The sequence below is a fragment of the Athene cunicularia genome (assembly GCF_003259725.1).
Source record: "Athene cunicularia isolate RWA chromosome 21 unlocalized genomic scaffold, athCun1 chr21_part1, whole genome shotgun sequence".
NCBI classification, from domain to species: domain Eukaryota; kingdom Metazoa; phylum Chordata; class Aves; order Strigiformes; family Strigidae; genus Athene; species Athene cunicularia.
The window spans coordinates 6,892,353-6,906,622 of record NW_020799127.1 but is presented as its reverse complement, the minus strand read 5'-3'; the positions used below and the strand labels follow the sequence as shown (position 1 = coordinate 6,906,622).

At 37.8% G+C, this 14,270-nt stretch overlaps 1 long non-coding RNA gene across 1 annotated transcript; it reads left to right on the top strand.

Annotated features, from left to right (window-relative positions):
* The first annotated feature begins 617 nt into the window (after positions 1-617).
* LOC113487914 lies at positions 618-7,444 on the top strand. Its single transcript, XR_003399878.1, has 4 exons — positions 618-800; positions 1,942-2,052; positions 3,876-3,981; positions 6,897-7,444. It is a non-coding gene; the product is annotated as an uncharacterized LOC113487914 (long non-coding RNA).
* Positions 7,445-14,270: the final 6,826 nt, after the last annotated feature.

The window sequence follows — 14,270 nt, the reverse complement described above, 5'->3', positions numbered from 1 at the left end:
CCCCCCCCCCCAGCGCCGGAGACACGGACACAGCGCCCGAGAGGCGACACCGTCGCTCGGGTCTGGGTGGCGCCGGCACTTCCCAGGCGGCTGCCCGGCGAGTCCTGAGGAGGAGGAGAAGGGGGACTTTGCCGTGGTCTTCCACAGGCGCAGTGATCGCCCTCTTTATTTAAAAGAAAAAAAGAAAAGCAACACATCCTCAAAATAAAAGCCCACCCCCCAAAACAAATACCCTGCCGCCCCCCAGCAGCCTGGCTGCCGCCTCCGGAGCTGTCGGCGTTGCTTCCTGGGAAGGCTCCACTTCCACCGGAGTGTAATCTGCCACGAGCGTAAATGGAGCATCCAGCCTTCGGCGCCTTCCTTCCAAAGTGTTAAAGCACGGAAACTGCGGCCAAGGTAGTAAGGAGGAAATAAAATATCAGCGGTGGACTTCTGAGGGGCCAGAGGGGAGACAGCACACCAGCGGAATACGCTGTGTTAGTGTTCTTGAATGAACCACAATTTCACAAGTCTGTGAAATGGTTAATGCCCTGAACTTTATGAAGGTGATTTTGTTGTTGCTGGGGTTTTTTTTTTCCCTAATGATACTTTGATCTTTTGCTTTCAAATAGTGAATCAGCTGTGATTGAAGCAAAGCCACCTCCTGCGTAAAGGAGACCGGGGCTTTGCCTGTTCTTCAGATGAAGGCGTGGGATAGTTAACTCGGAGAGTCCTCTAGTGGAAATGCTGTTTGTACTGGTCAAACAGCTGTTTTCCTTCTCAAAACGATTTTCCAAGCAAGCAAGCTATCCGAGCAAAAGGTTTGCTTTGGGGCTTTTGTTGATCTATTTATGTCTGCCATTTGCCAACAGTAACCCACCAACTTTGAAAAATAAACCAAACCAAGGTGTCACAGCTATTCGATTTTTTTTTTTTTTTGGACTACCTGGAGTTGAGCAGTCATATCTCTATTTTGAAAATGGAAGAAAAAAAATCCTTAGTCTCCTGCTGTTACTTTGTGTACACCTACATCAAATTCTTTTTAGACAGCATGTATCACTTTCACAGGATCTTTATGGGGTGTTGTGGGTGTGTGTGTGTTGGTGAGTTTGAATCCATATAGCCCTGAGCCTTCTTTTGGTGTTTCACAATCTTCCAGAACACAAATAAATAATAGTTAACACTAGTTTAAGTAGCAGTAAAGTGGCAAAATGTATTCCCATCAGTCTAGATGTTTTCTCCAACACCAAGGAAATCCATCAAATGGTTTATCACTCTGTAATCTGAATTATTCGTGGATCCACTGTTAATTTTATCTGAGTGGAAGCTGTCAATATGGTTTCAAAATGGGACCTTAAATGTTCATGTGTTCTCAATTCCTCTGCTTAAAATGGAGAACATTATGTAAGAGATGTCTACAAGCATAATCAAAGCTTGACTTTGATCTCCCTGTCGTGTCATTAGACAATGTCAGGCCCTTGAGTTGTTGGATTGGCTGATAAAAGAACTGTGATTTCAGGCTTTGTGTCGTTTATTGTTGTTATTTTTTCCTAGAACAGCTTACTGAGGACAAAAGATTAGGTACATTTTCAGTGCTTGAAGAAAATCTCAAAAATACTATTTTTACATCTTGCCTAGATCTGTTGTAGTTGATCACTTGGTGCTAATGCTGTTATTTTAGAAGTCTTACTTTGAGTTGGTTTGTATTTTCTTATATTACAAGACTGTTTAAACACTTGAATTTCTTAATAGATGCTTCCCACTTCTGGGCAGATGGCAGTTTTTGGAGAGGATATCAGCTTTGCTCGGTGCATTAGCTAATAAGGTTGTAAATGATTTGAAAACGCAACATATTGTATAATCATTGTTTCTGGCATTTTGTTTTTGAAACACAGTCAACTTCTGCTGTCCTAGAGCTGTAAATCCTGAGCCTTTTTTTTTTCCTTCACTTTTTTTATCCAGATGGCACGACATTGCACTCTTATCTTCTACTAAACTACCCTCAGCTTAATAAAATGTTGCAATTATGCTGTCCACTACACCTAGATTTGAAGAACTGACAGGCTCCTACAGGTAATTTAATTTAATTTTATTCCAGGTTTAAATGAGATGTTTATTGCATCTAAAATTTTACTTATTTTAGAATTTTTTGTTATCTCTTGGTATCAGATCTTTGACGAGCAGGCTATGAAGTGAACTGATCTGTTTGAGAAAGAGAAAGGTTAAAAAAGTTTTTTTCAAGTATTTCCATTCTGTTTTCAAAGTAAGTCCTACCATATCCAGTGGGATTTTCCCATTCTTGCATTCCTTTCTTTATATGATGAGCTCTGACAAATCACAAATCTCTGTCACACGGCCTAAAAGAATTTTTTAAGAGGTGGGATAATAGTGATTTCCTTCCTTTATTGGTAATTAAATTCTGTGAGAAAGAAGGAAGAGCTCCCTCCTGCTGGGAATAGCCATGACGTGTATTTACCTTTCTGGGTTGGGTTTTTGTTTGTTGGTTTGTTGGGTTTTTTTTAAGTTAATGCAGTTTATTAGCAACCAGGATCAATAGCAGCCAATGTTAAGCAGGAGCTGCTGAAGTCTAGTGTAAGCTATCTTAAGGAAGGCATACTTAATTTGCAGAGTGATTAATTTCTTAGTGAAATGTATCAGGTTCTCAAGTTCTGGTTTAGCTTGTGTCATTATCCCATCACCTCAGCCACAGTGGATCTGCTCCTGTTCTATACAGTTATGGCCATGGTGATCATCTGGATTCACACGTGGTGGAATGTTCCATTCCACCTCAGCGTCCAGTTCTGCCACAAATTTATAGTGCCAGTGGAGAACACTGGTCTGCTAAGGGATCTCATGTTGGTATTTTGGCTGCTGCAGCCTAGCAGAGTGGTGTTACCTTATTATTGAATTGGGTTTTTTACTAAAAGTTATGAACACCCAGAGTGTTGGTTTCCAAAGTTAATTCTCCCTTCATTATTTCATTGTGCTGTTGTCTCTGACAGTAACTTTGAAGCCAGTATTTATTTAAGCATGTGTATCTGCACATTTCCAGCAGATGGCAAGATATTCCTAGGCAACTCTGGGAAGTACAGTTGTATATACAGAGCTTGTAAGTGCTAGTTCTTTATTTTAATGCTACAGGCTGTTGAGAACTGTTCTTCAAAAATTAGTTTAAAGAGAAAAAAATGAATTGGGGTTAATGATAGCATAAACTAGCTAAAGTACTGCTTCAGGCATCAGATATTTGTATTAATGTTTATTAATCTCACTCCAGTACGAGGTTTTTCTAGCTGTATTTTCCTTTTTAAAATTCTAAAAACCATTTGCTACATAATGGGTTTAGAAACTGTTAGGCTATGCAGTACAACTGGTTTAGTGCCTCTAAAAAGAATGTAGTAAGCTTCCTTATCTCCTTTTTCACTTGGTGTCTTGATAGAAACAGGCAGTGGTTGCATAGGAAAACTCTGTTGGAGGGATATACATTCCTTGCTGTCTTGGGCCACTATTCAGAAAAGAATTTGTCTTGCATGCTTAAACTGAAGCACCTAAATACCTCACTGAATCCACAGAATGTAACCAAAATAATTTATTCCAGGCTTCACATGAAAAAAGCAGTGTCTTTTATCCTTTTCAGTGAAAGGAATAATATTCCAAAATCAGTCAGAGCATTTTTCTATATGTACCACTCAAAAGAAACAGCTATTTGTCAGATATAATTCTATACACTACAGCTAGGAGGAACTGAGAATATTTCTGGACTGAAAAGTTATCTAGTTTGGTGAATACCATAAAAAATAGTTTGATATCGCAGGTGTAGTACTTGTAAGTAGTATTTAGGCACAAATATCTACAAAACCAGGAGAAGAAACTGACAATGTACAATTATTTTCTGTTAGTTTTTAGGTCAGAGAGAACCATTTTCTCTTCAAGCTGAACTTCAGCATAACCAAGAGACAGAACCAAAGTTTATCTTGTCATCTTTACTCATCCTGCTTCAAATCTGTAAGTAATGCCTGTTTTTGGAAGGTAGCTACTGCACCTGAAATTGATTGTGTGTATTGAATTTTATTATATTTTAACTCTTGTACCTATTGCTTCCGCTGTGCATTTGCCTCTTTATGATCTACTGATAGATACATTTGTCTAATTGAAAAGCATTTTAACTTTTCCAAATAGCTCCAACCTCCCTTTGCAAATAATCTCAGCGGTTCTTTTTTCACATTTTGATGTACAGATCTCTTTGAGTGCTTGTGCTTTATATTAACCTATTGTTATTCTGCCAGCAACAGCTGCTGCAGAAAGAAAGAAAAAAAGGAGTATCCTAATGCTTACCCATTCATACTATGTGCTTCCACTTGTACAAGTTGGTATTGTAAAGATAAGTACAGATCCAAAAAAAAGTGAGTCTGTGAATCCAGGCTACAAATAATGGGAGAGAGATTTAAAGATGGTGCTGGGTGGTTTGGTTGCATAAAAGAAAGCTTAGCCAATTTATAGCAGTTAAAAGTATGTTTACAATGCAGTAAGCCATGTTTTGTATTTCAGCATATGAAGTTCATGGAGTTGGGTTAGTAAAAAAATATGGTGGCTTATTCCTGGGAACAGTACTTTTGGTTAAAAAAAGTTAAGTCACAGGTGGGGCAGCTCTTAAAAAAGTTATGAAGCACTTATGCAACATTGGCATTGGAATATTTACGATATTAAAATATTCATTTAATGGAGAAGGGGTTATAAAATCAGATGAAAAATGGTCTGGAACAAGATATCATGTAAAAAGTAATTGAGAATCATCACAGGTTTATTGACGAGCAAGGTTTATTTTTTTGTGTAGCTCAGATCACAAAATTGTTTTTGACTGAGACTCTTGAATCCCAAGGTTGAAGGAACCAAAGGATCTTGACTGAAAGGGATGCTCATGCTCACTAAGGAACCATACGGCAATAAAAGGGAATTTTTCAAGGAAACTTAATGATACATGTAAAAATCTGCTAGAATGTCTCGTTAATTCAAAGTGAGTTTGCTGATGTACCATCAGGTGATCAGTGTTTGGCTAAAACAGGCACGTTCACAGATTGCTCGTTTTGATATTTTTATGTTGAAGTGCTTTGTCTTCACCTTTAAGACTTAATTATAGATTAGTTTAGAAAGTCTGTCCGATAACTGTTACCACGTATCCCGGATCCTACAGGGAAAAGCTCTGCTCTTTAACCCAGTGAGGACAACTGAGTTTCGTGTTTAAGGCGCTCAGCGCTCGTTCCAGGAGTAGGACAATTTGCAGATCAGGGAGAGAAATGCTCCGGGTCTGCTGGTTAAGACGTGGGTGGGAGGCAAAGGCACTGTTGGACTGAAAGCATTTACACAAATTATCAGTCATAGCTAGGAGGCTCCCAGCTCACTGTCACTGCCGGTTGATCTGTCTCCTCTCCAGAGCACTATCTCTGGCTTACAAAAGACTTTGGAAGAAATATATCTCTTCAGAAAAAAAAATCAAAGGATACACATTTGTTACGGTTCATTTTATTTCACAAGTGAGGAATTCAACTGAGATGAAGACTCTGTCCTTGGAAGCTGTTGCTGCTATATTGATCTTTACATCTCCCCTTTCCACTACCATAAGAAACAGGGAGACAAAGCTCTCTGGTTTAATTTTGATAGTTCAGTGAACGCATAAAGTTATGTAATTAATTAGCAAGTGGCTTAGCTTGGAGCTTCATTGCTTTAATGCCTAGAACTATTGGGACTGAGTTCCTCCTAAAGGTTGTTGAAGAATCATTGCACTGTAAGGGCACCTCACAGAACAGATCAGGTACTAACTTATTCTTACAGATTTAGACAGCAAGATAGAGAGTGGTAAGTTTTTAAACCCAATGACTGGGTGGCAGGACTTGTACTTTTTTCTACCTTTGCTTTGCTGGAATTATTAATTTTTTTTACTACTCTATCCACAAAGTACTTATATGTTTCTGAAAAGGTTGATCACAGTAAATCCTTCTCCTTTTCTCCCTCCTAAACGCTTCATTTAAGATGTCATTATGACAACTAGTTCTCAAAGACAATTGTTGGAAAAAAGAGGCAATCAGTACTAGGTTTACCTCAGTAGAAGACGACAGGTATCCTGTTATTACTTGAATTAATGACTTAAGATCTTCGGCTATATTAGGACCTGTCAACTTCCCAAGGTTTTAAAGCTTTAGTAGGGATTAGTGATGATTTGAGACTATGAACTAAACAGCAGATAAATAGCAAGAGATGGTTACTGTCTTCAAATAGATGTGAAATGTGAGTAACCACTTCTGTGTCGCTCTAGAATGAAAACGCACCCCCACAGAATGTCCTCTTTAGCAGATCAAACCAGCAATGAGTGCAGATGTGCAGGCTGCTCCTCAGCTGACTTGATCTTTTTATTTCCCAGCAAAAGACCAGCTATTGTTTCTATTGAAGTCAATGGCAGTGAAATCATTGAATCCAGGGGGGAAAGAATTTGGGCCAAATGCTACTAAGTTTGGATAAAAACTATAAGGCAGAGCATTAATATATTTGAACATAAACTGGGGTAAAGCATATATCCTACATAACATCAGAAATCACCATGGTAATTCTTTGCAGATTTTCTTGCTGGATTGAATATTAGTGTTTTTCTAGCCCATGTTAAAATAGACAAAATGAATAATGTTTCAAGACTATTTTAAGTCAACACCTCCCTTTCTTATATAAGATAGAAGCACCCAGAAGCTAACTCACTTTTGTTGACACCACATGAGCCACCAGGATAAAGAGTTCTATGGGTAGCCCAAGCTACCTATGTTTATAAAAGCAAACCCTTATGCTTCTGTATTTATTTTTTTCAGGATATTTAAACAACCTATCTCTGTAGAGACACAGTTTTTGCCTGCTTTCCTTTTCTTTGTGTTCACCAGCACACAATACACCGTAAATCATAGGGGCTCCTTGCTTCTTGCTGCATGACCTGTTCCTAATCCTTTAGAAAACAACAATCCCACTTCTGAAAGATAACTGTGAAAGAAACTATGGAAGAAAGAAAATGGATGCTTCTACCATTGAAGACAGGCATTTGTCACTTCAGAGGATGGAAGAAAATGGTGAAAAATTTAAACAAAAAGACTTAACCCTGAGGATCAAGTTTTCACCTTGGTTCCTCAAGAATCCTCTTTTTATTGCTTTCCCTGGGCCAGACTTAATTGTGCTGTCCTAAATTCTCATTATTGGTCCAGCCAGCATTCAATTTGATTGAAAGACAGGCATTCTTAGCTCAAAATACTCCAAATCCAAGAAGTGCCTGATGGATCCTTCAATAAGTATGCACAGAAACACCACTGTAGGCAATAGGGAAATAATCACAGCTGGCACATTAAATGTTTCTTCTTTATAAAGTACAGGTTCAATTTTAAAATACTATATGCACTATAGTTTATAAACAATATCTAGAATCCTTCTGTCTTTTATATATCTATCTATCTATCTATCTATCTATATATCTATATATATATATCTCTCTATATATATATCCCATAGGAGCTTGTATATATAGAAGTTGCACACACAACCTGGAAGGATGAGGGTGGGATAATCTTAAATATATCTGTAATTACATGGTAAGTTTAAGTCGTACAGAAATAGATCTTTTGTGTTTGTCTGACTCTGAAAGAAATGTAGCAATAAAGGAAGAACGGTCTGGATGGACTGTTACACCAGATGTTTTACAGATTACTCTGTATTTCATCACTCAGTATTTAGTCTTAAAACTGTAGTAATTCTTATACTGAAATAGCTGAATAGCCCACATATTATTTTGCTACTTCCAGCTGTGCCTGTTCCACATACTTACCCCTTAAAGCTGGCCAATTATTTATTACTATGTAAAGAAAAATGTCCTCCTTACCCCATCTGGTAAGCCAGTGCATGAAAATGGATAGCTCTGTGATATTTGTGCTAGCACAGGGAATTCCCCGTGCTGCTCTTGTTCAGATTACTCACCCAATAAGCAACTGATGCAAACCTGTATTTGTTAGTAACTTTTGTAATAATAATTGTATTATGTACTGTTAGTTACTTGGTAGGAGCCTGATCCCACCAGCGCTTTAAGTGCCAGGCTTTCCGCTGAAGATGTGAACATGAACATTTGAGCTTGTGACTTTCTAGTCTTGAAAGACTGGGTTTCCTTACCTTTATTTCTTCTTATTATATCAAGCAGCTGAAAAAACCCCAATGCACACACCACTCCCATCTCTTTGCAATAAAGTAAACTGAGCCAACAAATTCTGGAATGTAACTGCAGAGTTAACTTCCTATTCAATAAAATACTACATCCTAAAGCAAAGGAGACATAGAAGGCAATGTTTTGTTTATTGAAGGTTCCAAGGAGCACAAACCATATGAGGAATCTTATTACCTTAACAAGAAGATAATTATTCTCCATTGGTTAATATTTTATGGTTACTACAGGAATATAAAAACTGTTTAAAAGCAATCACGAAATAAAGAATGTCCGGTCAGTTTATATCCCCTGTCCCTTAGGGCATCTGTAGGATGCTTTCAGAAATCATCTTCCTGTCAGGTGAAATCTGGACTAGTTGTAGGGTTAATTATTGTTGAACAACTTAGTTTCAAGGCCTGAAAAACACTTGTTACCTATTCCAAATATTCTTTATCTTTCTGAGTACCTTTCTCCTTACTATCTTAAAGTATTCCAATTAGTATTTAAACAGTTCTGAAAAGATAAGTTAAAATATTTTTGGCAAATCCCCTCATGAAAATTTCACAGGTTTTGTCTACACAAAGGAGTTCTACCATTAGTTTGGGTGCTCTTTTCTGTGTGAGCTGAAATGGCAGTACTGACAAAAGGAGCTTGTGAAACTAATTTGGTTAAATCAGTATAACTTTTTGTATAGATGAGACCTACAAGTCGAAAAGCACTTTACTTTGGTTTGTAATATTGTCTCTTTGCCCCACCTGAGAGCACGAAGCACAGTGCTCATCAGTGCTGAGTGAGTGCATGTACTCAGCAGCTCCATGACAGACCTTATACCAAAAGGTGGAGATCGGACACTGGGCTAGAGGGATCCTTCGTTCAGTGGAATTACTCCTGTGCATTGGCTGGTCCTAAATCTGGAGCGATCCAGAGTTAATCTAGAGTTTTCAGATACCTCAGACACGTGGGATATTTGGATTCCTTTTTTTGGACCAATCTTTTTGTGGAACAGCGAATTCCCAATATTATCTGACTAGTTCTGTTGGTGCTATGTTTTCTGACAGCCTGGGCTTGACTGTCTTCTCGGATCTGTTTTTACTGTGCAGGATTTAGTAAAAGGAATAGCTGTGACATAAAGCTGGTATAAGGAGAGAACAGATCCCTAATGAATTATGTAATGACGGGCTTAGATCCTCAAACTCATTTAAGTCACAAGCTATAAAGGCAGAAAGAGACAGTGTCTTTCTCATTTCAGCTACCAAATCCATCCAAATAGACGTGTTCATTGCCAAATTTTTATTCAGTTTTCATGAAGAAGAAATAGCTATATGTGTTTGTAACATATATTGCACGCAGTATTATCGTAACATCAAACAAGCTTTCAACCGTTGCAAGTGTTTTAAACCGCTGTAATAAAGAGGGCATGAGGGAGTTGCTTCAGATTATTTTTTTTTTAAAAGGAAAATATTCTCAGCAGCTTTCAATAAGCGTTTTGTTATCTCTTCTGCTCCACAGACAAATATGCAGGGGTGCTGTTTTCCTCGTAATGTGAAGTGCTTTCTTAGGTTAATGACTCTGAGTATTTAAAATCAGAGCAATCGTTTTAAGTGTTTTGTTGTACCAACAGTAGAAGCCTCATTGAGTTAAATTGGTTTCGCTACATTATCTATTGGGATTAGCAAACCGGTTAAGAACTGATGTGAGAGCTTTTACTTTAACTTGGATAAATCCTTTTATTCTCACCCAGAATCAGGCCAGACATTTCTGTATATTAAACTCTTAATAGTGCTGTCACTGCCAGCGTTACTTTCAAACAAATCATGCAGCATCTTGCTGCTCTTCATCTTGTGCTTTCTGATTCTTGCAAACCTCTTGAGGCAGCAGCAGCTATTTTTTAACATAAATAGAGTAGTCTGCATAAGTGCCCCACAGAAAGCACTCATGAATGCAGAATGGTACTCTCTCTTCTGTTGTCAAGGCCAAAGTAGAGTTTTGCAAGCCCTTGGGCACCGAATAGGCAGTATTTAATTATGGGATGAAATCTCTGAGGTTACTTTGATTTTCCTTCTAATGCATTTGATCTTCCAGTTCAATAGTTGGAATGTCTATTTTGTCCATTTATAGAAGCTCCAATTTCTGTATATCTACATTTTATTAACACTTCACATTTAGAATGATTACATTAACACATATCCCACTCCTTTTCTCACAGACACCCCAGTCCATAGAGCAGTGCTCTAAATTGCTGAAAGGAACACAAATGGTTTCAGGTACAGCACAGAAAAAGTGCCTTCTGATCTGTCACATACTTTTCTTTTTTTCCCCCCTGTCGCCTTGACACTAATACAATCCATCCAAAGTCAGCATTCAACTGACATAAAATTTAGTTTATTTCTGTTTATTAAGGGCATCATGAAATTAGAGTTGAACAGGGCGCTGTCTTTAGATGTTCGTATGTCTAAAGTACTAATGTCTGATTATTTTTGAGTATGATGATTTTAAACGAAGGAAAAAAAAAAAAGCACATGCAAAAGTACAGAAGATTTAAATTTATGCAAAACTCCAATCATTACACCCTATTCCTGTACTGAAGTTTCTCCTTAAGAGAGTTTGAATGGCATCTGACTTTTCTATTTCTGGCTCTGGAAACAGATTCAAGAAAATCCCACTCTTCATGATGGAGGTGTTTTGTCTTGTGCTACTCATGCGGGTGCAGTAACAGTAGCTGAAACACCTGCTCTCCCCGCTGAGTCACCTTGTGCTGGAATGGACACAACTGCCATATGTGAGCTCACAATGCACACTTCTGACTGCCTCCAAGGTTTTGAGATTATTTTTTTTCCCCCCCTTTATTTATGCTTCTGTCTGCAACACTGTGATAGTCTAGCATTCTGGCTTTGTTTGGGGTTTTTTTTTGAGGAAAAGATTGCTGCCACCTTTTCCTTTGATCAATCACAAATGAGCCGTGCGCCTTGAAGATCTGCAGTCAAACTACAGAAAAAATTAATTGAATAAACCTTTTGAAGAAGTCAGCAGGGCGTGCAGCCTATGACTGTCTCCCAGATGGAGAAGCAACTAATTTTGTCCAATAACCCCATGTGATTGCTCAGTTGGCTTCAGTGTAAGGAGTTATGTCAGGTGCACAATTACAAACTATTACTGCTGAAGTAATTAGATTAGACATTGCCTTTATAATATCTGCAGCCACCTTCTTGCTAATTACTCTAAATAACCAGCCACTGAACACTAGAGAGACTAGGTTGATGCTTTGTTCTCTGCTCTTTAATAACTTGAATTCCAAAATCATGGATTATTTTCTTATGATTTACACTCCACAGGAACTTGCTGCAAGTATTTCTTCAGCTGGATCTAGTCAAAAATTTCACTTCTAGCAGTAGATACTGACCCTGACAGGCAATGTCATCAACTAATAGCTAGAGAAACCAGCAGGATACAAAAAGTTAGATTCTCCTTTCACAGCAGTAGTTAATCTACTGATTTTAAACCAAAGATTATTTCTGATCTATGCAAGTGTGACAAAGAAGGGTGTAAGGCACTATGGCCTCTTAAAGGGTGTAGTACTGTTGTGGTGATACTGTTAAAAGTGCTGAGCAGAATATTTCAGACTTGCCTACCATCTCCCCTTGCCTATGAAAGTGCATCATCCAAGAGTCACATTTAAAATTTCAATGCTTCTGAGGCCCGCTAAGAATTACATCAGGTGTCAATTGAAAGAGCTCTGTTTTAAGCTGAAAGGAGAGGTAGAAAGAGGAGTTAAGATATGTCAAGGACCTGACCCAGGATCGTGGAAAAAGCAACAACTTAGTAAAGAAAAGGCATTATAAAGTCATGCTTCTGCTGTTTTCATTCTACTCTGCACTTAAACATTATATAAAATAGAATTATTCAGAAGAGAGCAGGAGGGGTTGAACTTCCTTGGGAAGAAACTAATTATGACCAAAAATGCACTTAGGGGGAAAAAAAAAAAAAAAAGTGTATTTCTGTAATGTAGCATTTCGTTGACATCAGGAACAAATACCAAGTAAAATAAAATAGAAAGAGAAGCAGGAGGGAAAAGAGACCCCTGATTACCTGCATATATTGAAGGAGATGCAGAATTTCATTAGTTTTCTAGATAAGGTGAAAGTTGAGCAAAGTTGAGCGATACTTTGCTTGAAATTCAGTATGTGAGCATCTCGGAAACTATGGTACATAGTCCTAGCTGGATGCACTTACCTAGTTGGATGATAAAGAGTTTCTGTCTCTCCTGAAGGGTGTTTCTTCTGTAAAACTCAAAAGATACAGGAGATAAATCAGTGTCATTGTACCAATTGTGCAGCTGATGCAGTGACAGAACTTATCTACGATTCCCCAACAAGTCAGTGGCAAGATCTTGGAGCAGAATCCAGGTGTCTCAGGCCACAGCTGGACTGGTGAGACTGTGGAACAATCACAGCTTGAGGGCAGCTTGTGCTTTCCAGCACACTGTTGGCAGTTTTTCCATTATAACAGAAACTAAAGATTGAAGCCTGACTTACGATGGGAGCATATTTTCTATTATAGCTCAGTTTGGGATCATTATTTTTTTTCTTCAAAACATTCTCTTACTTCAGTGATATTGAACAAATCTTATTGTAAGTTATAAATCAGTGTTAAAATGCTCAGTCTTTCAGTGCTGGTCAAATCAAACTATATGTCACAGATAAGGCAGGAGGAATGTGCACCCACTCCATGTGATCAAATGCTTGTTTCATCCTTATTGCAATTGCAACTATTAATCCATCAGCCACTACGTTCAAGATCCCCATCTTCAAAGCCCAGCACAGCTCTTCCTCTTATCTACATCTTTTAGCTTTTTTAATCTTACACCTCCCCAGTGCATCGCAGCTTTCAACCACTTGCTTTGCTTCCATCTTTCCCTCCCTCTCTCATTTCATATTTTCTTTTGTGTCAGTCTCTATATTTAAAACAACCTCTCACTTTCAAGGCAACTAAATCCACAAAAAAAAAAAAAAAAAAAAAAAAAAAAAAAACCATTTTGAAGTGTCTTACTTTGCTTTCCTACACTATTTCAGTTGTTTTGATCCATATCCCAATATAATGTGGAGGTTTTTTAGAGATTAATTGTAAAACTTGTGGTGAATACTGTGTTCATGAGTTCATGGAATTATTTACAGAACAGAGTGTTATTTTGCATGAGTTGGGTGAGAGGATCTAGTCCTGAATTAAGGACTGTGTATGAGTACTCACAGATTTCATTGTCAGATAATGGAAGTGAAGAGGCCTAATGTATTAGGTCAGCCTCTGAATAAAAATGGCAAAAATATCCAAAGCAACGGAGTAACTCGAAGCCAGTTATGACATTTTTTTTACTTCACTCAGCTATTTAGGGACAGATGCAAAAAGGATATTTTCAGAGGCACACATGGTAGACTTTCACTGGAAATTAACAGAATGAATTCTAAAGTCCTTCCTGAAAATGGAGTCTGAGTTCTTTCACTGTCAAGCCCTTTTACAATTATTCCCAATCTAACACAGGAAGCCTGAGCTATCCCTGTGTTTCTAAATCACTTTTATCTATTTTGGAGTTTAATAAACTAATAAACATTACAGTGTTTAAGTGTTTAAAATTCCAATAGCTTAGATCTGAAATGTAACACAATCATTATTAACAATCCAGTAGAATTTTATGTAGTATATTTTATTTCATGCTGTGACTAAGAGCATTGAAATGTTTTCAATACTTTATCCAAGACAAATAATAATTTAAGAAAAGGCCTCCACTCCCCTCTATTCCCATTACTTAGCTCATGAGATTTTTGTGATTAAAAACTCCGACTTTACCACTACTGTTAAACCTGGACCATCCTACAGAAGGCCAGATGCAGAAAATCACTTGTGTGGAAGTGAGGAATTAGCTCTTCCATTACAAAAAAGGAAATGATCTAGTGTGAAAAGCCAAATCTTCATTACCAATCAACCCTTAAAGTGGAGGAAAACCATGGTAATTTAAGATTTACTTTTGCTGCAAATATGTACATATGAAAAATTGTCTCATGGGAATACAGGAAATAAGGAGCTG